Source organism: Cibotium barometz, chromosome 3, assembly GCF_041138505.1.
Source record: "Cibotium barometz isolate CiBa-2024 chromosome 3, ASM4113850v1, whole genome shotgun sequence".
In the NCBI taxonomy this organism is placed as follows: Eukaryota; Viridiplantae; Streptophyta; class Polypodiopsida; order Cyatheales; family Cibotiaceae; genus Cibotium; species Cibotium barometz.
The window spans coordinates 38,098,810-38,120,211 of NC_141048.1; the positions used below are offsets into that span (position 1 = coordinate 38,098,810).

At 47.9% G+C, this 21,402-nt stretch overlaps 1 protein-coding gene across 4 annotated transcripts in view; it reads left to right on the forward strand.

Moving 5' to 3' along the window:
• LOC147640033 (uncharacterized) overlaps window positions 1-21,402 on the forward strand; it is an 86,569-nt gene that overhangs the window by 27,171 nt on the left and 37,996 nt on the right. The window lies entirely within an intron of this gene.

Below are 21,402 nucleotides of genomic sequence, written 5' to 3' on the forward strand. Positions count from 1 at the left end.
TCAGCCTTGATATGGCCTTGTATATTATCATGTACATGCTGATTTTTTTTTTCCTTCATTTAAGGGCACTTTGCCTTTAAGTGGGAGGTTGTTGGGGTAAAGGCATTATGCCCACCCTTATAGTGTGTACAAGCCCATAAGTTATAGTACATAGTACACTTAATACTTTTAATGTACTAAGTGCACTATGTGTACTAGTGCAATATACATGTGTGATAGGGGAGTCACACACTCATTCCTATGAGTTGACTTATCCCCACAACTCTCTCTCTCTCTCTCTCCCTTCTTCTCTGTGTATGTCTCCCACATGAAACCCTAAGTTCTATCTCCCATTCATCTTGCACACCTCATGCATTGACAATAGATGAAAACCAAGTGCGGGGACGTAAAGAACACGAGAGGAATGCTTCCCCCCTCTTGCCATTGGGAATGATCTCCATCTGGCCCTTACTATGAATCGGTATGGTGGAATTGTTGCCAATGAAAATGCGACCTGACTGCCGTTTCAGATCATGAAAAAAGTCACGGGAAGGAGTCATGTGCCTGGAAGCATCACTACAAGAATCCATTCCCGAGTATCCTTGGCGGTGAAGCCAACTGCCTCCTTGCTCGAAGAAGATGAAGCATCAGTGTCCAACATCTCCAAGTGCACAAAGGCTGTGGAGTCTTTGCAGCTGAAGCTGAAGAATCAGCACTCTTCCTTGTCCGCTTGGGACACTTTCTCCAATAGTGGCCTTTCTCGTCACAATCATTACAGGTCCTCTCGACCTTCAGTTTCTCTCGGTCTGGATTGGGCTCTCTCAGAAGACTTCTCCGATGAAGACTTCCCTTTGCCCTTGTTGTTGTTGTTACGGCCTTTCAACCGTGGTTCGTTGGCTAGTCAAGGCCTCAGAACTTCCGCCCGTGGAGGGTTTGTGAATCGCTCTTCCTGGTCCAAGACCATGGGCACAAGCTCCTCCCATGTGATGGTGCTGAGCTTGCTATTGGTGATCAAAGAGGAGTAAAATGTTGAGTACTGAGAGAGCAAGTGTGACAACAACGTTATGGCCATATCCTCTGACGATATCTCTTTCCTGTCCTGGAGAACTTCCTATTGAAGAGCCTGCAGCTTGTTGATGTGCTTCCGCATCGTCAACGACTTTGCAAGATTCATCACCTACATCTGAACTTCCAAGGAGATTCTCTTCATGGGTGATATCCTGTTGTAGAGAGAAGCCAAATGCTGCCAAATCCCTTTGGCCAGCGTCATATGCTTTATGTGATTGATCACCTGTGGTGTGCAATTGAGGAAGATGAAAGAACGAACTCGGGCATTAACACGATCCCATAGCTGTGCCTCCCGTTCCTTCCGAATAGAGGGTAACTCCCCTTCTTCCAACTCCGGTCGTGGAACCCCAACAACAATGAAATCAGTCACGTCATAGGACTCCAAAACAGATTCCATCATTACCTTTCATATGCGGTAGTTGTTTCTGTCCAACTGTCGGTCCACCGAGAATGTGGGGAGTGTCCGGATCTTCACGTGCTTCTCAGCCATCTCAAGGGTTCACAAGGTCTTGTGAAGGGAGGGTGGGTGGGAAAAAAGAAGAAGAAGAGGCTGCAAATAGAATGCAAGGTGGCTGTCCAACGGTGATGGCCGCCTTCTACCCGATCTCCAAGTCCCGTACACCCCAAACAATTTCCAATAAGCAAACCCTCGACGTCCCACTGTCTCCAAGCTTCAAGCCACCTGGGGCTTTGATACCATGTCAGAATGCACAACGGAAATGAAGATAACTGCTGTAGAGAGCAATACACGGATGAAAGAGAGAGAGAAGCTAGTGTAACTCTGCTATATACACCAATAAAATCCCAAAATAATACATGGAAAAATGTGGGGGCAAGGGGCCATTTTATATGGCCCCTGGTTGGTGGTCGGCCAGCCCAAAGTCAGCCGACAGCAGCCCACGACTAGCATATGCACAGTCGGCTAGCAAAAAAGCAGTCGGCCAGCACAAAAATACAGCCGTGCATCACCTGATCAGTCGGGCAGCACAGACATAGTTGGCCAGACATTTGGGGGCAGCGGACAGCCCACAGAGGTAATCATGTTTGATAGTCTATCCTAGATTGTGAACTAGAAGCTAGACAATAATAACTTCCAAGCAGCTCTAGAAAAATAGGAAAAAATACGGAGAGCGAGGAAAAATGGAAAGACACCAAATACGAGCGGGCACACCCACAACAGAGGCCTTGACATAGTGTACAGACAGTAGATGACTGCTAACAATTTCTAGCGCCCCATTACCTTGAGTACCTTGAAGATGAGTTCAGGAAGGCGTGTCAAAACGTGCAACCACTCCTGCAATTTGCCAGTAAAATTTTGAACTTATGTTTGCAATTGGGCATATCTGACAAGGACAAGAAAGGCCAGTTTCTTTATGGCCTTGACACGCAAATTGAGTGGGAAATGCATGTGTTTCGGTCAGCCGCCTTGGAGGATATGCTCTTTCTTGCGCGGAGTGTTGAAATCAAGTACAATGGCGGAAAGCCCAAGACTTGGAAAGGTCCTTCGGGAATGGGTAAAGGCTGTAGCAACCCTATCTTCTTCTCACCAAGAGTTTTCACCTTCTGACAAACATCTCAGTGTTGCACAAGAGTGAACACATCTTGCCTCATTCTTGGTCAATAGTACTGACTTTCTAGCTTCTCCAGAGTCGAACTCATGTCTTGGTGACCACTAATGATGGCATCGTGGTCATCATGGAGAAGAGCTGCCCTGAACGACCTCACGACACAAAGTCGGTCTTTGTAAAAAAGCCAACCATCTCGTATCAAAAAATGACATGGTCCTGTGGCATCCAATGCCTGCACACACTATGTACTGAATTTTGCGAAATTTGCGTACGAGTGCTTCATGTCGTCTAGTCCCGTACCAACAAGGTCGAGTCTAGTGTTCTGAATCAAGGTCACTGTTCCCTTCCTGCTCAAAGCATCGGCCACTAGGTTGGCCTTTCCAAAAAGTACTCGATCACACCATCAAATTGCTGGAAAATTTGGCTCCAGCGGTGCTTACGGTCACTCCATTGTGCACTTGGCATCAGCGTAATGCTTGATGGTCAGTGCGGACCTCAAATTCTTAGCCATGAAGGAAATGCTTTCAATATTTCGAGACCTGAATTACTGCTAGGAGTTCACGATCATAGACTGAGTAATTCTTTTCCGCGGGCAGTAACTTGTAGGACATGTAAGCTACTGGATGGCCATTCTCTTGTAACATAGCTCCAATCGCAATGGTACTTGCATTGGTGATTACTTGGAACAGCTCGGCGCTAGACAAGGAGCTTTTGACAAAGCCACCTTGAGGTTCTTGAATGCCCCCAACGCTCATGTAGTCATTCAGATTTGCCACCTTCTAGTCTTGACACCCCTATGGAGATTGGTGAGATCCACCGTTAGGTCTGAGAATCTATCTATGTAGGTGGAATATGCTTGGCATATGCCCACAAAGGATCGGATGTCGTATGCGGTCTGTGTTGTCTCCGAATCGACTATCTTGGCCATCTTGGCCGGATCTGAGCATTGATTATGTATCCAAGTTAGTGAACCTCAAACAGATAACTTCTTCTCATTGACATAGAGCTCGTTGCTTTCCAGCAATTTGAAGACTTTCTCCATAGCAATGTCATGCTGCATAACCATGGTTGAAGATACCAGTTGGTTGTCCAAAAATATGAACACACTTTTCAATTAAGTCCTTGAAAATCCGCATCATCATGCGGTTGAATGTGATTGGGCTTCGTCAAGCCAAACGGCATGACCACAAATTCATAGTGGGCCGTTTCATATGGAAGGTTATCTTGGGGATGTCCCCCTTGACAATCCTAACCTGGTGGTACCTACTCTTAAAATCTAGTTTCGAGAACACCTTGGTCCCATTGAGCCTCTCGAGAGTATAATCTACTCGAGGCATCGAGAGCTTACTCTTGATAGTTAGCTTATTGAGTGCACGATAGACGACACACAATCGGGAAGACTCATCTTTCTTCCCGACAAATAGGATTGGGCTTGCAAATGGTGACACACTCGGGCGTACGAAGCCAGATTGCAACGGTTCTTGGAGTTGGCGGTCCAACTCCAATTCCATTGCCTGGCACAAGCGGTATGGAAACTTACTTGGGGTCGAGCTTGGGAGGAGGTCTATCTTGTGGTCCTCCGGCCTAGACTGGGGGAGCTCGAGAGGAAGATTGTTCCGAAGAAAAATCTTTTGGAACTTTTTTATGGAGAGCTCGGTACTTCTTTGAAGCACAGGCCACTATTTGGGTAGTTTGGATATAAATCATCACACATTGTGTGCCTTTTCTAATTTCTTGTTTAGCTTGAAAGTGGCTTATGAGAGGAAAGTTCCGGAGTCCTGGCGCACACTTAATGGTCACTGGTACTTTGGCCACATTCCAAATAATCCGATAAGTGTGCCTGTTCCAATCAATATGTGGCTGGAACTTGTTAAACCATTGAATTCCCAAAATTATGTCTGCTCCTGCAAGAGGGGCAACCATAAAGTCGCGCACAAACTCTATGCCATGAACCACTAATTTAGTATCTTGAGCTTTAAACTTGATGCTCGTCGTCATTCCTGTGCTAAATCCCTCAGCCTTCTTGTCTACCGAAGTCAACAGGAAACGCATGTTGGTCATGTCCACTCCCGGCTAGTTCAGGTGTGAACCCAGCTTACTCACGGGCACTTTTTCCCTGTGACTGGACACAGCTTTTCCCCCGTGTGAACACACTTATGTGTGTTGGGCACTTTGCCCTAGGCCTTTTAGTACTCACTTGTACTTTCATTTCATATCATTATTGAGTACATCTTTTCCAGCACTCACGTTTCTCTGTGCTTGAGGTTGTGTGTGTGTGTGTGTGTGTGCAGGCTAGCTTCCCTCCTACCCAACATTGGTATTAGAGCATGGTTAGGGTTAGCATTAGGGTTTGCCCCTTGCTGCCCGTCAGAGCTTGAGCCTATTGCACACATTTGAGGATTAGGGTTTTGCTGCATTAGGGTTAGGGTTAGGGTTTCTCCTGCAGTCGCCTTGCCGCCACCCTCAGCCGCATTAGGGTTAGGGTTTTGCCTGCCGCCACCCTGTCGCCACCCTCAGCCGCATTAGGGTTAGGGTTAGGGTTTTGACTTCAGCCACCCTGCAGCCACCCTCAGCCGCCCTGCAGCCACCCTGCTGCCACCCTCAGCCGCCTCTGCACGCCGCCGCCGCTCTGTCCGTACGCCGTATTGCACGCCCCTGTCGCCGCCCTCAGCTGCACGACGCCGCCGCCGTTGCCGCTCTTGTGCGTTGACGCCATCGTCGACTGTACCGCCGTCACCGCCGTGGACTGTACCTGCATGGTGCCGCCCCTATACGCCCCAGATCTGCTTCGCATTGCCTGGGTGGCGCCAGATCTGCTTTGCGCCGCCTAGGCCGCTCGGGATTTGGCGCCGCTCGTCCTCTGCGCCACCTTGCGTCTCAGATTTGGGCACCCTGTGCCACCTGCAACAGTAGCCGTCTGTGCCTGTACCTGCCTCGACGCCATCGCCGCCCTCAGCTACACCACGTCGCCGCCTGTGCCTACTGCCTTGAGCGCCGCCGCCTGTGCCGTTGCCCTCACTGGCAGCTGCCGCCTGCGTTGCCGTCTGCGCCCGTACCAATTGTACCGCCGTAAGACCATACTTGCACCTGTACCGTACGGTTGTACCTGCAACTGTGCCTGCTCTGCACTGCCCTTAGCAACTTTAAATTCCAGATCTGTAAGGTTTGACCTGAAATTGCACACATTGTCTGTTCAAATTTGGGGCTTTTTTACAATTGAGCCTGCAATTGCAACATTGGCACTCATTGGCATTGATTTCAGTAGATTTGGCGCATAATTGCACTAGAAATTTGGGGATTTTGCAGAAATTGACTTGATTTTGCAGAAATTGGCACTTTTTGCAGGCAATTTTGGGTATTGCAGGAACATTTGGTTGGCATTGGAGCATTTCTCCCAAATTTTTGGGTATTACAGGCACGTTTGGTTGGCATTGGAGCATTTCCCCTAAATTTTTGGGTATTACAGGCACGTTTGGTTGGCATTGGAGCATTTCCCCCAAATTTTTGGGTATTACAGGCACATTTGGTTGGCATTGGGGCATTTCCCCCAATTTTTGGGTATTACAAGCACATTTGGTTGGCATTGGGGCATTTCCCCCAATTTTTGGGCATTGCAGCACTTGGCATTAGCAGATTTACAGGTGTAGATCCGGTTCAGATGTGGTCTAATTGGTTGCCTAAAAATTAGGGCTTTTCTACATTGAGCCCATTTTTGGAGCATTCGACCAATTTACATTTGATTTGCCAGGATTTGAGCACTTGCAGCTCTTTCAACTAATTGTGTTTTTCACGGCACATGTATACATTTGTGGTTTGCTGTAGTATATGTATGCCATTGTGGACACTTTGACAGATTTGCATCATCGTGCAGTACACTTGCAGATTTGGAACATGCATATGTATTTCTCCTGGTGAAGGAGTTCCCTTTCAGTCCATTGGTTATCCTGCTATTTATCTCCCGCATTCTTACGGTTTTGCTGGACATTGTATACTCGTGGTGACTTGTGACAGATTTGCTGTCCTATCATGGCCAACAGTAATAATGACCTCTTTGGAATGCTATCTCAAGAGGACAAGCTCAATGGGGACAACTACCCTATGTGGGCTTATATGATGCGTCATGTTTTGGTTGCCAAAAATGTATGGTTGTATGTGGATGGCACTGAGGACCGTCCTCTTGCACCTGCTCTAGCGGAAGGTGAAGTGATTCTCGCTCATCCTCCTGCAGGTCCACCTCCTCGTCTTCCTCCTACTCAGCAGCAGCGTACTTGGGATGCTAGGGATGCTCAGGCCCATGGATTGATTGCTCTCTCGTGCCGCAGGCATATCATTCCGCACATTCGTTCTTGCACCACTACAAAGGGTGCTTGGGATCCTTGGCGGCATTGTATTCAAGTCGCAAAATGAGGCTCGTGTAGCTTACCTTTTGAGACTGATCGCATGCTTGAAGGTGACTCTATTGATCAGTACCTTACGCATGTGAAGGACCTACGAGAGCAGCTCATTAACATTGATGAGGTTTTGACTGATAGCTATCTTGTTCAGACAATTTTGCGCAACTTGCCTGACTCTTATCAGACATTTAGCACCACTTTGCGGTTGCTGGCTGGCAATGCACCTAATGCGGTCACTTTTGACAACCTTGTGACTCTCTTGCTCAGTGAAGAGCAATCTCGTTCCAATAGGAACAACATGATGTCCGCTGAGTCACCTGTCACATGCCACATAACCATGTCAACAGACAGTTTCACATACACGGTTCGCGGGCGGGCGTCCCCTTACCCGGAACTACACATTGGTCAAGCAAGCATGAAAATAGCATGCAATTTCAATTGCAAGTAAGCACATAAAGATGCTATGTAATGCAGCATTGGTATGGACAATCCCCGTTCATGAGACTATACCAAAATAGACGTGCTCCAGGCAAGTACACGAGGTACCAGACCCAATGGAACACCAATCCACCAAGCATTTCCGGGCATGTACACGGAGGCACAAGTCCCAACGGAAAGCCAAGTCCACAGTATCACATGAGTGGCATCAATCCTCGGCATAAACAACTGCCATGGACACCAGTCCAATGTACATACATGATAAGAAAGCACGGGTGGACCAATTGGGTGGCCAAATGGTGACATTCCCCCCGGCTTCTAAACAATTGTCCGCAAGTGAAAAGCATCCAAATATGTCTGAAGCACATGCGGGCAATCTTTGAAGAACTCTTCATCTACCCATTTAGCATCAATGGGAAGATAGTTCTTAAACTTTACAAGGTAACGCCTCACAACTTTGCCTGCTGCTGCAGCAAGCTTGCGTTCCTTGTGATACACAATTTGCTCTGGCTGCAAGATCTCCTCAAGCTCATCCACTTCTGGTGGATCCTCAATGACCATTTCATTGGGCTCCGGCCCTACATACTTGCGAAACAGACTCACATGAAAAGCATTGTGTATGTGCCAATGACTAGGTAATGCCAATCTGAAGGTCACTTCATTGATCTTCTCGATCACTCGAAAAGGCCCATAGTACCTGGTTGCAAGCTTAGGATATGCACCATCTTTGCCGTTGCATCTTTCAATTTGAGGAATGCATCCCTCTCTACATTAGTCCATTCGAACACGGCCTTCTTCTTTGTCCAATCATGCAAAGGAGAAGCAATCCATGCAAAGTGTCGCATGAACCTGCGGTAGTAAGAGCATAATCCAAGAAAACTACGGATCTCATGCACTGAACTTAATTCGGGCCAATTCCGAATTGCATTAATTTTTGCAGGATTCATCTGCACTCCATCTTTGGATACAATATGCCCAAGATAATGTATCTCTGACAAGAAGAACTCGCTCTTCTTTGCATTTATGAACAGTTTATGCTTACAGAGTTCTTCAAAAACAATGACCAAATGATCTCTCTACTCTTCTTCGGTCTTCGAGAAGACTAGCATGTCATCAAAGAAGACACCTGTAAATTTTTTGTACCCACGGAATAAATTTTCAGATGCATAATCATCAAACATGAACAAAGCGAGCTGATCCGTGAGCTGTTCCCAAGCTTTACATACAACCCTGTCTTTGCTATCATGTGAAGTGTTGCCCAGAGCTGTCACCGGACCCATTTAATCTTCTTGAAGAAATAAATCAAGAACTCATAAATTATATCAAAAATAAAACAGAGGCTTTGAATTGAATTGAAAAATGAAATCACATATGCATAACATAAAGTAAGAAAGAAAGAATAACATCACCATCAACACAAGGCTGGGTGCAATCTCCCTCCCCCAACGTGAGTGGCTTCTTCTCGAGTGGGTATTTGTGATGTATTCCAAAAGTAGGCCTTGAGCCAAAAATAGAGTACACATCCATATTTGGACTTTGCCATTTAATTAGCCTTTGTCCTCAAGCCTTCTAAGGTTTGCACAATTTTCAAATGCAATAATCTAACTTGTGCACATATGCACATTACAAAATAAATGAACTAGTGCTTGCACGCACACTGTACAATAAATTGACGCGTGCGCACACACACATCACAATGATGTCAAAATAATATCAAACGTCATCATATGGCCACAAAATATTGTGAATATAATAATGAGATTTGTCCACATGCCACGGCTCAATCCACCATCCGTGCGACACCTAAATCGGTACCCTCGCACTGTGCAACACCTAAGTCGGTACCCTTGCACACCTCATCACCTAAACTCATAAACATAAACTACGTCAGTAACAATCAATTGATATCGCATCAATCAATTCTTACGCGTTCATGAGAAATAAGCATCATCATAAAATATAAATCAAATACCAAAATGTCACCAAATACACGTGGGAGTCCACCCACACATGGAAATCCATCCATTACTGACTAGTAAAAACACTCGGGTTTCCCTCCCCGTCAAATAATAAATGAGTATGACTATCATCCGTCAAATAACATGGATCATAACAGTCCGCCTGTTGGGAAGTAATTGTCCTCAGTTGCGCAATCAATGAGTAGATGGCTTCATGGCACAAGTGGAGGACAAGATCATCACATCAAACAATTTCTGAAAATAAAACCAAACAAGTGAACGCATGTGAAACGGATCTAAGTGTCCCATTCCACAGAGGTACCTTCCACATACAAACACCGGCTAGTGAAAGATAGAAGAAGACATAGATGCGTGTGGTAGCCATGTGAAACCAATCTAATGTCCCATACCATAGATTAATTCCACATGACACTACCTTAAGAATATAAGTTTGAGACGGAGTAGCTAATTCTCTCTGAAACTTTCATTCCGACACAACTTTTCTCTATCCTCAAATCTAGGTTACAAGTCTTATTCCAAAAATCAGTTAGGTCGAAATGGAAATTCTTATCAACTTAAGATTGAAAAATAATCACTTACATGACTGTGAATAAGTTGATGAATTCTGGGGATTTGTTCTTGATCTTAATCTTGTAATTGTCTAACTAAATTAAAAAATTATAATCTTTGAATAGGTTTGAATTAAAGGTGACGACTCCTCAAAAGCTCGCTGAAGCTCTCGCCTTCGCCCCCCTGCGCTGCTCGCCCATCGCCGCCGCCTTCGTTTCTTGCTCCCCCCCCTTCTACTCGCCGTTGCGCCCCCTCCCCCCCCCTTCTTCTCGCGGTCTTGCCTGCTTGCGCTCCCCCCTCCTCGCTGCTGCTGCGCCTCCCCCCTTCTCGCCTTCTCATCCCCCCCCTCCTAGCCTCTTCGCGCCGACTCACCCTCCCCCCCCCCCCCTCCCTCTTCGCCTATTCGCCCTCCCTCCCTTTTTTCGCCTGATTCGTCCCCCCCCTCTCCACCTGCTCGCGCCCGCCTCCTCTCAGTAGTGCCCCGCCCCCCCCCCCCCTTCTCGTTGCTGCCGCCCCCCCCCAGGGCTTCTCCTTGGGGTTTTTTCGCCCCCTCCCTGCTCTTTCGTGCCTTTCTTCACCCCCAGGGGGGTTTCTGTTTTTTTTTTTTTTTTTCCTCTTCTTCCGGTCTTCCGCCTCTTCGTGTGCAGCCCCGTTTCTTGCAGGTTTCCCGTTTTCGCCTCGCCTTCGCCTGAGCTTCAGACTCTGATGGAGACTCCTCCCGCCTCGCCTCAGAGGGACTCATCCGCAGCCCCCTCGCCCGCCCCCGAGGACATCCCCATCAGGCTTTCTCTTTCGCCGGAAGAGGAAGCGAGCCTCACCGCAGAGGTGGAACGCCTCCAGGCTCATTCCACCATCTGCCGTATAGTCGGCACTCGCCCCAGCAGAGGGGAGATCAGGGATCTTCTTCAGGCCCGCCTTCTAGCAGATGTGGACAAGATCCTGGATGTACAGCTCTTGGGCCGGGGACATTATCAGATCGAGTTCGAGGCCGCCCAGAGCGTTGCCAAGGTCCTTGCCATGAGTCCTCTGGACATCAGGGGTGCTCGGGCTTTCTTCAGGCCTTGGCAGCATGGATTTGACCCAGCTGCGGCGGAGCAGGGAGAGCGCCTCTTCCATATTACAGTTTGTTTCCCTGGTCTCCGCCGGGAGTATCTTCCGCTCTTCTCCAGGCTCGGAGCATTGGTGGGCTCGGTTCTTGAGACGGGCCCCTCAGCAGCTTCAGTGGTGGCCAGAGCAGCTGGGCTACCTTCGGTCAGAGTGTTGGTATCTGACATCTCCTCCCTTCCTAAGGTCATTCAGCTACCTAGGATAGGGGGGGGGGGTGGATAGATCAGAGAGTGGAGTTCTCGGGGCTCCCGAACCAGTGCTTCATTTGCAGGCAGGTCGGTCATCTGGCCAAGGCCTGCCCTCGCAGGAGACCCCGACCCTCACCACCACAGCAGCAGGCTACTGATGGCCCGCCCACAGATTCGGCTCGGCAGGCTGCCTCCGGGACACCTGCTCAGGCCACAGAGACCTCGGAGTGGCAGCCTGGACAGGGGCGCCGCCGAGGGAGACAGCCACAGCAGCACGCCCAGAGACCGCTGCAGCAGCAGCCACAGTCTCAGCCTCACTGGGTTCCCGTGAGGAACAGCTTTGCTCCCCTTCAGGAGGAGACCCCTGCAGCGACTGAGGACCAGGAGATGCCAGCTCCCCCTTCTTCACCCCCCCCACCCCCGTCCCCTCCCACTGCCTCGTCTCCACCTTCGCCTCCTCCCGCCTCCGCTCCGGTTTCGGCAGCGGCTCCCTCTCCACCTCCCTCGCCTCCCCCTCCTCCCCCTCCGCCCGCCTCACCTTCCCGGGAGACCCTGGCAGTTCCCTGGCGCTCACCTGCAGTCCGGAGAGCGCTGAGCACTGACCTCGCTCGAGCATCACAGAGGAGACCTATGCCGATTAGGGCCTCACGGATTTCATCTATCCGCAGTCGGCTGAGTCGCCTTGGCATTAGACAGCGCTCGGAGGCCTTTGATTATACCTTTACACGGCTTTTTGGAGCAAAGGGCCCCCATGAGCCAGCACCCATTCGAGTTCATGTAGTGATACCTCCGGCCCGCGGGGAGGAGGCACTAGACTCAGCGGTGGCCTTCTCGTTCCCTCTATGTGGACCTTGTGATCGGGAGTGGACTCTAGAGCTCGCTCTCAGCACTTTGAAGACTCAAGCAGTTGAGTTTTCTCACCACATGAGCGATCTGGAGGTGACTGATGTGATAGGCCGACTTTGGGAGTTGGCTCATTTTTTCTTGGATCCCGGGAGTGTGGATACCTCAGGGATTCGGCATTTGGTTGTGCGCATAGTGGCAGACTTGGCGCGCGACCCTGGATATGTGAGTATACACGAGGTTTCTCTGTCAGAGCAGGAGGCAGTCGCCATGGGCCACAGCCACTGGCGCCTGATCCGGGATTCTTGCAGTACACCGGGTGGGCAGATTCGCAGCCGTTCGGATGGGGACTACTCTCCATCCAAGCCGCTTGCGAAGGCCCGCCGTACGGCTGAGACAGCATCCACCTCAGCAGGGCATCCATGAGGATCATCTCATGGAATGTACAGGGCCTTGGCGGAGCACACTTTATACGCTATCGAGGTTGCTTGAGACAGGAGCTTCAGAGATGCCTGGTTGGTGGCAGCATTGACATTTTGATGATGCAGGAGCACCACTTGGGTGAGAGCAGGATCCGGAGATATGGTTCGGTGATGCCTGGTAGATGGGACACTTTTTGGTCTGCAGGGTTTGGTCCTTTGGGTGGACAGGGAGGAGTATGCATGGTTATTGCAGATGTATGGCGGCAGGCCATTGTGGATCGAGGGATCATTGTGCCTGGTAGAGCACAGTATGTCATTCTGAGGATGCATGATGAGCTATTGGGTGTGCTCAACATCTATGCGCCCAATCATGCTAGTGCCAGAGCAGAGTTTTGGACTCAGGTTACAGATGCATTGCCAGAGGCCGCACATTGGTGTGTTGGGGGAGACTTCAACATGCTCGAGGACCCGGCAGATAGGGTGGGAGGCAGTCATGTTACAGTGCACGGCACGGAGCTTGCAGCTTGGGACCGGTTTTGCATGTCACTGAGGATCACTGATGCATGGCAGCATGGGGCTTTCTCCCGGTCTCAGGACAGTCTTAGTTTCTCTCGGTCGGATCGTCGGCAGGGAGGGACTAATCTATCTCGGATTGATCGCTTTTATGTGGGCGATTGGTTAGGGGAGCGAGGGGGCTCCGTCGGCATTCTTGCTGGCACCTCATTTTCAGATCATGCGCCAGTTATATTGACATTGGAGGAGGGGACACGGGAGCCCAGCTTGCAGTTGACGATCCCAGAGAGGGTACTTGTTGCAGATCCCAGTCTCGCTGAGGACATTGAGAGGATCTGGCATGATAGTCAGTGCTCTGACCAGGATGCAGCGGGCCAGTGTGCCCAGGGACTCATTGATCTTAGCTCTTTTCTACATGCTGCAGCTTTGACACGACTGGGAGAGATTCGCGAGCGGGAGCAACGGCTGAGACGCAGCCTTGCTTCGCTACAGCGCCTTCAGGAGCAGCAGCCTGCATGTGAGTGGGTGGCGTCCCAGCTGAGCCAGGCACGCCAGGAGGTTAGAGAGGTAGAGGAGCAGAGACATGAGTTTTACTATCGTCGTCAGGCCTCTCAGTGGACGCAGCTTGGTGATAGAGTGACTGGGGAGTTTTTTGAGATCACTGGACCCCGTCATGCGCGAGCAGGAGTTCGCCAGCTTGGTAGACCGGATGGATCGATAGCTACTGAGCTCGGGGAGATCAGAGCCATTGCCACTGCTTTTTATAGTGACCTGCTTTCAGCGGAGCCAGCCACTGAGGATCGAGATGTGTGCAGACAGACTGTGTGGGCGCATGTGCAGAGGAGGGTCACAGACCATATGCGCACAGTTCTAGGTGCGCCTCTGTCAGAGATTGAGCTTGCCGAGGCCTTGAGGGTCCTGCCGCGACATAGTTGCCCAGGGGAGGACGGACTGACGCCGGCCTTTTTTATGCGCTACTGGGACCTTTTGGGGCCAGGCCTCCGCAGGGGCTTTCAGCATGTTTTGGACACTGGGGTGATGCCGCAGAGCTTTTCAGAGGGCTTGATCTATCTTATCCCCAAGGGGGAGGGAGTATCGGATGACATTCGGCATTGGAGGCCTATTACGATCCTCAATACTGTCTACAAGGTCTTAGCAAAGGCCTTGAGTTTGAGGATCCAGCCCTTCCTGGGGGAGTTGATTCATGCTACTCAGACAGGATTTGTCAAGGAGCGCAGTATCCTTGACAACATCTTTACTTTCTGAGAGGCGACGGCCCGAGCTAGGTTTCTTGGCGAGGACTTGGTCGTGATGCTTCTCGATTTTGAGAAGGCATACGATAGAGTTGATTGGGGATTCTTAGAGGGCACTATGCTACGCCTGGGCTTTGAGCCAGGATGGATCAGAGGGGTGGCAGCTTTGTATTCCACAGCTCGCAGCCAGGTGCTGATTGCAGGAGGTCGGGGGCCGAGTTTTGAGCTGACCAGATCAGTCCGTCAGGGGTGTCCTCTCGCCCCTTTCCTTTTTCTCTTCTTTGCGGAGGCTATGAGTATGTATTTGACGCCAGAGGAGGTTGGTTTGAGAGGACTCCAGCTCCCAGTCCGGGGGGAGGATTTGCTTGATGCTGAGTTTGCAGAAGACACGGGCTTATTTTTGCATGGCCAAGAGGCCAATCTTATTCGGGCAGAGCAGTCGCTCTAGGTTTTTAGTGCAGCTTCGGGAGCATTGATCAATTGGCGCAAGACAGTGGCCTTTTGGATCAGTAGTGCTCCCACTCCGGCATGGAGCCCGGACCCCGGTTTTAGATGGATCCCTCCAGGCACAGCAGTGCGGTATTTGGGATGCCAGATTGGCCTCGATTTGTCACCTGAGCAGCAGATTGCCCCGCTTCTTCTGAGCATTCGGAAGAAGCTATTGTATTGGAGTACAGCTCGACTATCCTTGGCAGGGAGGGTGGTGGTGGCAAATCAGGTGCTGTTAGCGACTATGTGGTACATTACGTCTTGCTGGATTTTCTCGAGCTCTTGCATCAGCCAGGTACAGAGGCTGATCAGGAACTTTCTGTGGTCTGGGCGGGACGGTCAGCCAGCTCGGGCAAAGGTTGCATGGGCAGTGATTACACTTCCACTGGCTCAGGGCGGTTTGGGCATTATAGATCCAGTCGATCAGAGTAGAGCCTTATTGGGGAAGCTTATTGTTCGGGGGTTGCTTCCAGGCGCTGAGCCTTGGAAAGAGCTCCTCTTGCAGCGACTGCAGGCCCGGGCGCCTCCTGCAGGGGGTACTTGGGCACCAGAGATTCGCTGGATCTTCATAGAGATGAGGAGGACAGGCCTCAGTAGAGGATGGGAGGACAGATTTGCTTTGAGTATCCTGAGAGCTTGGGAGCTGCTGAGACCGGGGCTCTCTCAGCGGCCTCCTTCTTGTGTTGAGGAGCGAGCCAGGCAGCCGCTCATCTGGAGCCCAGCGGTTCGTACAGAGCAGGGTCATATGCTGGGTTCTCGGCCTCGTCTAGCCTGGGGACCTTTAGCGGCAGGCCCAGCTCGTAGTTTTGGAGACTGGCAGGCTTTCTGCAGTCTACCAGAGGAGACCCAGGTGGAGAGGCTGAGTCACTTCAGAGGGGGGTTGATTATGAGGGATGATATTCAGGAGGCACTTACAGAGGAGTGGTTCACACCTCTCGAGCCAGTGGCCCCACGGTGGATGGGAGCCTTTACACAGTTGGAGATCCTGATTGCTGTCAGAGCTAGCACTGAGGATGGCAGATGCCTCTATTATGAGATTCAGGATGAGGGCAGACTCCAGAGAGTGGAGGTGGAGTCGCCTTTGGTTGCAGAGTGCACCTTTCAGAGGATTCGGGTAGTGGCTGCCGCTTCTCGGAAGTGGCATATTGACCCCGACCCTGCTGACGTGCTCCCGGATTGGCGCATATGGGCATATGCAGCGCGCCCCTTGGCCCGGCTACAGTGGGACCCCGGGGAGTACGAGTGGCATGATCCTTATGCATCCCTTGAGGCCACAGAGATCACCTTTTTCCAGTATACTGTTCGGCTGGGACGGCATATTTTGACGGCGAGGAGGACGGTTTCTCCAGCGGCAGCGAGGCATTGGCGATTGCAGGGACTATCACAGGAGTTCCTGGAGGATTTCTGGGCTCGGCTCTGGGCTAGTCGACAGGCCCGCAGGATCTCGGCTTTTCAGTGGCTGGTCGCCCACAGGGGCTCAGCAGTTGGCACTTGGCTTGTTTACAGCGGTCTTCCGGCGGCCTGCGTCCGATGCGGCCACCCTATGGAGACACAGAGACATTGCCTTTGGGACTGCCCTCAGGCACAGCAGATTTGGCTGCGGATGCTGCGTATTCTGGCCCCCCTCTCTCCAGAGGGTATGTTTACGTGGGGTGCCGCTGCTTGGTCGACTTCGTCAGGGCCTGCTATGGGCTATGAGATGGAGCAGGGCAGTCAGGCCATCAGATTTATTAGGGGCCAGCCTCGCCTGGTTCCGGCACCGGATTTCTCGTCCGCCAGCTGGACACAGGAGAGGGATTTACGATGGGAGCTCCTCAGCAGCCTCACCATCTGGTTCACCTGGAGGGCCCGGTGCTTTACGGCCTTTGAGGGGAGATTAGAGCCACCAGCAGAGACTGTTCGGGGGATTTGGCAGGAGTTGATCCACACCCTGCGAGGACAGTACGACCGCATCCGGGGAGACTCAGATGAGGTGATCTTACGGCGCCAGGCCTTTCACACCACTTGGCGCTGCGGCCCGTTCTACACCCTACACACGGGATCCCCCCGTTGGCACTACAGGCCACCTGTTTGGCTCTTCCCCCCCCCTATTGTATGATTTAGCCGCTCAGTTCTTTAGACTGATGCTTGTATTTTGCAGCACCTAGGGAGAGTCTCCCGGGCTGCCATGATGTATTCACTGCTCTTCTCTCTGTTAGGAGCAGGAGAGATCTCTTTTGTAGCCCTACGAGCGTTTTCTACATAACTAATGAAAGGATCTTTTCTCGAAAAAAAAAAAATCTTTGAATAGGTTTATAATTCTTGAATTTGTGAATCTTACTTGTAAACATTGAAATCTAAAGGGGATTGATCTTAAGCTTGATCTTAAACTTGAAGCCAGAACTTGAAGAAAGATGGACATCTGGTGTCCTAGTTGATAGCAAGAACTTGATATACTAGTAATGAATATTGGCTTGGATTAGAATACTTGAATGGACAAAAATTGAGAGATTAAATCATAATTGCAATTCTTGAATAAATCTTGTTCTTAAGGGGTTTAAATCTTGCGGTTGAACAATTCTTGGTCTAGAAAGAATCATGTACTCGGATAGATCTGGAACTAGAACACTTCAAAATTTAGAAAAATTTTCCTTGAATTGGTATAAACTTCGTAATTGTGATTGACATACAACTTAAACTTGGTTTCTAGTCACTTGAGAGCTATTTCTTTACTTTTCTCATCACTAGTCGATGGTTAAGCAATTGATAACTTGAATCAAGAACTAGAGAAACTTGCTTGGATCTTGAATCTTTAAATTGGTCTTAATCTTCTATTAAATGTCTAGCAGTCATTTTTACTTGAATTTGGGCAACTAGATCTTGAAGATAACTTTTGCTAATCTTGTCTCGATCTTTCTAGTTAGGTTGAGGTGTCTAAAATTCTTTTTCAGGAGCTAAAGTTTCTAAAATTTTCCAACTAGGTCTAGAAGGAAAGAATATTCAGAAGATAGATACAAAAGCAAACAAGAAATTGTATACAATAAATAATTTTTAACACATACCTCCACCTTTGGTTAGTGTGTCGACTGTGTTAACCTCTTTGGCGTCAAGCGTGTCCTTCGTTGCAATTTGGTTCTTCTTTTTAGTCGGGCAAGATTTAGCATAATGTCCCATCATCTTACACCTGAAACACTTGACAATAGATAGCTTGGATACGATGTCATTGGTTGGGCTATGCATGTGAGATACTTTCACATTTTTCACTTTCTTCTTAATATCTTTGTTCATTCTAGACAGACGTCGTTCAATCTTTCTTTAAAAGTTGTCCCGATGTTCTCGTTCTTGAATCAAAAGAATATGGAGAGAATCAAGCTGTTCTTGAATAGTAGGACGGTGCGGATATTCACCCATTTCCTGACAATTAAAAGGAATAAGAAAAATTAAAACAAGAGAAAAGATAGGGTTTCTTATCTCATATGGAATGTCGAGTTAGATGTGAGTCTTACCAGGTTAGCTCAATACACAAATGCATAATTTTTCAAGAAGTAATCCATGTACTCTTTTAAAATTCGAAAACTAGCCGTAGGTTAAAGCAACATTTTAATGATATCTTCACTAACAAGCTGTTCATATTATTCAGACTTCATGAGGATTTAAAAAACAACATTATTCACAAGAATTTGACTAAAGTCTCAAAATTTCTCTTGAGGTAAGTTCTAAAAATCTGTAGAAGAAATCCAAACTAACTATATGTACATGAGATCCTTTTCCATAAAGTATGATGGGGATCGTTAAAAAATATTTTCTTTTGTAAAACATTTTATTGATCTCATAGTTTTCCTTTCACACCTCACAAAGAAAATGTGACAGATAATCCCCTGTATGTATGCATATAATACGTACAGGTCTAAGCAAACAATGGAGGAAATTATAATCAGTGCATGGCGATTTCAATAGGTGCAGCTTATATATATATATATATAAAAATCTATAAAGCTTTTATGGTGATTAATAAGCTTTGAATTAAGCTTATTAAAGCTTTTATAAGCTTTACGTTTTCAATCTCTCCCACGAGTATTTCGGCAGCGCACCGCGTAGTCCATAAGAGTAAAAAGAGAGAATTAAAAAAAATTATTTTAGCGTCTCTTGGATTTCGTGCAACCGGTCGAGATTTGAGGGAGAAGGAGAAGGATTATATATATATATATATATATATATATATATATAAAAACCTTATAAAGCATAGATCTCAAGCTTTTTCTTTTTTTAGCACAAATTGTCTACTGTTCTGCAGCGCATGCCGTCGGCCGCCAATCTTCATGGAATTGAGAGAAGAGAGAAAAAATATTTCCCAAGCCTTCTAAATTTTCTTGGTCGTGATTTTGAAGAAAGAAAATATAAAATTTTTGTTCTCCAAGATCAATTTTCAGAATTTTCTCTCAGAGAGCTTATTTCTCTATAAATTAGCTCTTGGTGAATTATACACCCTCCATTATAGATTGCTTCCTTCCTCAATGGTTTAGCAATTGGAAAGCTAAGCAGGATTGGCTATCAATTTTGGAACCCATCCATACAAACAGATCACAAAGAGGTCGAGAATTTAGGAAAACCGCTTTTCAATTTTGAGAGAGGTTTCATGGTTTTCTCAGAATGGTTTACCACCTAATTTTACCCTTTGGGGAATAGATTGATGGAGATTGGTTACCCAATGGTTAAAGACAAGCTTACTTTCAACCATACATAAACAAAAATCCTTAAACGTATTCTTCTTTAATTTAAATTCAAGAAAATTATCAAAATCGCCTCTCTTTCATCTCTTTTGACCACCTTCAAGAAAATTAAATTACACCAAAGCTCTGATACCACTGTCACTGGACCCATTTAATCTTCTTGAAGAAATAAATCAAGAACTCATAAATTATATCAAAAATAAAACAGAGGCTTTGAATTGAATTGAAAAATCAAATCACATATGCATAACATAAAGTAAGTAAGAAAGAATAACATCACCATCAACACAAGGCTGGGTGCAGTCTCCCCTCTCTCCCCAACGTGAGTGGCTTCTTCTCGCGTGGGTATTTGTGATATATTCCAAAAGTAGGCCTCGAGTCAAAAATAGAGTACACATCCATATTTGGACTTTGCCATTTAATTAGCCTTTGTCCTTAAGCCTTCTAAGGTTTACACAATTTTCAAATACAATAATCTAACTTGTGCACATATGCACATCACAAAATAAATGAACTAGTTCTCGCACGTACAGTGTGCACACACATCACAATGATGTCAAAATAATATCAAACGCCATCATACGGCCACAAAATATTGTGAATATAATAATGAGATCTGTCCACATGCCACGGCTAAATCCACCATTCGTGCGACACCTAAATCGGTACCCTCGCACTGTGCAACACCTAAGTCGGTACCCTTGCACACCTCATCACCTAAACTCATAAACATAAACCACGTCAGTAACAATCAATTGACATCGCATCAATCAATCCTAACGCGTTCATGAGAAATAAGCATTCATTAGAAATAAGCATCATCATAAAATATAAATCAAATACCAAAATGTCACCAAATACACGTGGGAGTCCACCCACGAAATCCATCCATTACTGACTAGTAAAAATACTCGGGCGTCCCTGCCGTCAAATAATAAATGAGCATGACTATCATCCGTCAAATAACATGGAGCATAACAGGAACCATATGCACATTAGGCTTTGATGCATTTGCATTATCACGCTTCTTCTTGTTGGGGCATGCCTTTGCAATATGCTCGGTGCTACCACAAGTAAAGCATTTTCCCTCACTCATATATTGCTTTTTCTGCTCCGGAGTGAGCCCATAGTCTCTCAGTTTGAAGGGAAGCTTCTTGGTAGGGTTATTCTCAGCCTTTGGACCATTTTTATCTTGGTTTTGGTCCTTTTTAGGTGGCTGTCCATTATTTTGCAGGTTTTGGACAGCTCTCTCTTTGCCTTGAAATGAGGGTTTAGTCTTATTGGATCGACTCAATTTGAGTTCCAATTGCTCGGTGGTGGTGGTCGTATGCAAGCTCTTCTCCATGCACAACAAGAAGAATTGAATCTCTACCGCTGCGAGAATCCATTGGTACATGACCGTTTGAAGGCCAAGAAAGCTGAATCTTATATGAATCATGCAATGGCAATGATTGCTCAAGAGTTGCACATGCAACCGAGGGATGCAGCACGTGCATACTTGGCTCGTACCGAGGATGCCTATGCAGAAAAGGCAACCATCCCACATGTCTTGGGATCCCCACAGGTGCCCGAACAAGAACTTATGTCTAAGAGGATGAGTCTCCATGTTATGGGAGAGGAACAATCAGTGACTTCATGCCATGCAAGAATACCTTATGTAGCCCGTGAAGGATACAATGTTTATGGCAGTGGTCAAAATGTATGTCAAATGCCATTGCCGGGCTGAAAACGTGCATGCACAACACATGCAACATGGGCTGCAATTTTCTATTGGTGCAGTTATTCCGCGTCTCTCTCATGCCTTCGAGTGTGCTCGTCGTGAGGGAGAAGCTATGGCTGAAAATGTATCAATGCATGTTGAGGGGCCAGCCATGCCTCATGCTTATAGGGCACATGTATCTAT